Here is a 3,898-nt window from a genome sequence, read left to right as displayed (position 1 = left end):
ATTAGAGAACAGATCTTTCTGTCTCTCCTCTCTGTATATCTGCCCTTCCAATAATAATAAATAAATCTTTTTTTTTAAGTTAACACCGCTATTTCACTGCAAACCTCATTTGCCTGCAACATGGACTAACCATTCTGCCCAATACCACAAAAGAAGTTAACATTGCAGGGTAAGGGTTGGAATTCCAAATCCCAAACCACACTTGCTTGTTTCTGTTTGCATCAGGAGCCATGACTTTGTGTTCCCAGGCCAGTGGGGCAGCTTCCAAAGCCTATTGCCCTGACTGGAGGTGAATACTGATACTTTCCTGCCCAGGAATCAAATTGGGTGTTTTTCTAGGCAAGACTTAGGGATAGATGCTTGACACACACAGTGACCCCAGGCAATTTAGACATCGCCATCTGCTGGTAAACGGAGGCAGCCATCCTCACCATAGGCGGAGCCTGATCTCAGAGAAAAATCTCTTTAGCCATTCTCCCCTCTAGTACATGGCTTTTCAGCCTGCAGGAGCTGCGTGTCCACCTGGACCAGCCAGACGTGCGCCCCATGAGCGTGTAGGTGAGACCTCCCAAGGTGTAAGGGATCCACGCTGTCTCGTGCGCCCCCTGGCGGTGAGGTGTGTGCGTACTTCCCCGCTGAAGCCACCTCTGTGGTGCAGACCAATGGGACGCTAACCGGCTGTGGTGCCTGCAGGTTCTGAAACCCGTGTTTGCCTGAAGCCCTCCCTCCCAAAACCCTATCCCTGTTTAAAACACCCTAGAGCAGTTTCTGCTTCTCTGGTTAGTTCTTGGCCTGACCAATGAGAAGTCACTAACAACGAGGGCCCCCATTCTGGGTATTAGGAACAGAGCAGCAAAGCCAAGAGGAAAAGGTCAGCCTGCCTTCCAGCTATCAGCCACATTTTAGCAGGGACAGTGACGTGGAGGTGTTAGGAGGTGATAAATGTAGGCTGGTGGCCCGGGTAGAAGCTGAAAGTAGGGAGATGTCATTGCAATCATCCAGGAGAAAAAGGCAGCCTGGTGTAGACCAGTAGCAACCTCCAGTGAGAACCATGCACAAGCTGTGTGTGTATGTGTGTGTGTGATTTATAGGTAGCTGTATTTTTCTAATTGTAGTAGGTTGTGTCATATGGAGCATCTCAAGCATTCTGAAGTGTGAATTGGTACCAGGTACAGTCGTGTTGTGTGTGGCCTGCCCTGCCCACCATCTCTTTCTAGAACCTTTCATCTTGCAAAACTGAAATCTCAGGGTTGGTGCTGGGCTATAGCATATTAAACCGCTGCCTATGGCACCACCAGCATCCTATATGGAGTCACTGCTGCTCCACTTCCTGTCCAGCTCCAGCACCTGGGAAAGCAGTGGAAGATGACTCAAGTGCTTGGGCCTCTTCTCCCACATGGGAGACCCAGATGAAGCTCCTGGCGCCTGCCTGGCCCAGCTCTGGCAGTTACAGTCATTTGGCGAGTGAATCAGCAGATGGAAAGATCTCTCCTGGTCTTTCTCTGTAACTCCGTCTTTCAAATACATATATAAATGATCTTTTTTGAAAGACTTATTTATTTTTATTGGAAAGGCAGAAATACAGAGAGGAGGAGAGACAGAGAAGAAGATCTTCCGTCTGACGATTCACTCCCCAAGTAACCGCAACAGCCGGTGCTGTGCCAATCCAAAGCCAGGAGCCAAGAACTTCCTCTGAGTCTCCCACACAGGCACAGGGTCCCAAGGCTTTGGGCCATCCTCAACTGCTTTCCCAGGCCACAAGCAGGGAGCTGGACAGGAAGTGGAGCTGCCAGGATTAGAACTGGTATCTATATGGGATCCTAGCATGTTCAAGGCAAGGCCTTTGGCAGCTAGGCCACAGCACTGGGCTCCATAAATAATCTTTTTAACAAAACACTTTTAAAAAAGAACCCGCTGAAATGCCTCTTTGTGGGGAACTGCTCCTGGGGCTCTGGCTGCTACCTGGTGGGCGTAGCTTAGAGTTTACTTGCCTATGGCCTGAGGCACAGTTTCTAAACCTACAGGTGGACCTCTGACACAACCAGGAAGTCTAGGGGAATACACGTGGAACATGACCTCTGACACGACTGGAAGGTCAAGGAAATGGACGTGTGGTATAGCCAATTACAATGTCTTTGGTGGGTGGGGGGCCTGCCAGAAGATGCCATTCTGCTCTCCCCTTCCTTAACCTTTGTAACACTGGAATTTGTGTTGAATAAATGGACATTCCTCACAGCTTGTCTCCAGTGGTTCTTACCACGTTGCCTCACCTCAGTGCCCTCGGGGCCTGCTGGCAGGCTTAAACCCTGACACCTCTTGCTGCCATCAGTACCTTCCCCCTTCCCACTTCCTGTCTCCGTGGGTTTAACTCCTCTAGGAACCTTGTGTGTGTGGAGTCCTAAGGGATGTGTGCTTCGGTGGCTGGCTCCTTCCCTGGCCTCACGTCCTCCAGGCCCACAGTGCTGGCTGGCTGCAGTTTGCATGCAGGATTGGGCAGTTGGAGGACGTTACAGAGACAAAAACAAGACGCCAACCTGGCCTGGCAAATGGAAGTTGGGCTGATTCAGTGCACAGGGGGTCTGACTTCCAGCAGGTTCTGCCATCTCCTGCCACACACACTCTCCCCACAGCACTGTCCTCAGCTCATGGTGAGCAGGAGTCTCAACATACTACCACAGCTCGTGCGTCAGATCTGTCCAGCTCCCAAAGAAAGCAATGGTTGTGGTGGCTTGGGTGGGGTGGGGACAGGGTGGATATTCATCATAAGCAACACTGATAACCACTGGGTCAGCAGCACCATCTGAGACCCAACAAGTGCCTCAGGGGCTGCTCTGCCCACCCTGGGACTGTCAGCAGTTACTGAGCCACCGGACTGAGACTCAGCCTATAGAGGGCTGGGCAGCTGGCAAGCCGTACTTTCTGCTGGGAGTTCCCCTCCATGGTGTCATAATCTTGGGCTTGGACTAAAACCCTTCCCAGGGTCTGGGATGGCAGGGCAGGGGCGGGGGTACCTTGGAAGACACATGAGACCACAGGGAGGAGCTCTTCCCAACTACATGCACCCCTGGGAGATGGTCCTCCCAGCCTCTTAATTTGTCAAGTTCTCAAAATGAACTCCACCTGGTCATCAAGGTGCTCCCTGACTCAACCTAACCTCAGCACACTTACCCACCTCCCTCTTCAAGGCTCTCATGTCCCAGCACACTGAGATACTCCTTATTTCACACACACTGCAGGTTCTCTCTGACCCACACCTGCTTGGGCCTTTGCCCAGACCACACATTCAGATAATACCTTCCTCCCCTCCTCCAGGAAGCCCTCGGGGATACCTCCAACTGGATATACTATCTTCCTGCCCAAATCCCCATGGCATCTTGGGTGGGCTCCTCCCTCAGGACTGTGATTTCGTGAGGAAGTCCCTTCTCTCAGCAGCCCGAGAACTCTTCAGGAGGCCCTGTGTCACATTCTAGCTGGTTCCCCTTACCCAGGTGTTTCTGGCTCTAGAGTTTGGTCACATCCAGGGTTGGATGAGGTAACCATTTATTGGAGTCAGATATGCAATTGGCAAAATCCTGGAACATGGGGATTCTTGAAACCATAGGTATCACCTTGCAGTCTTGCTGTATGCCTACTGCATACCCTGGCTGTTGTGGACTACCGAGTGGAAGTGAACTAGTGGCTGGAAAACCTCATTATTCTCTCTTTCTCAAATAATTTTTTTAAATTAATGTAAAAGAACGCTATACAGATATTGAATGAATGAGGTATTTATTATAGTTGTGAACTGAGCATATGGGATCTGTTGCTTAGTGATTAAAGTGTGACACAGAGCTATTCATAAGCATGCTGCCCACATGCTTACTCAAGAATTCCCTAGAACTAGTGAGCTCAGGGCAAA

Source organism: Ochotona princeps, chromosome 10 (assembly GCF_030435755.1).
Source record: "Ochotona princeps isolate mOchPri1 chromosome 10, mOchPri1.hap1, whole genome shotgun sequence".
In the NCBI taxonomy this organism is placed as follows: domain Eukaryota; kingdom Metazoa; phylum Chordata; class Mammalia; order Lagomorpha; family Ochotonidae; genus Ochotona; species Ochotona princeps.
This window is presented reverse-complemented; position numbering follows the sequence as displayed.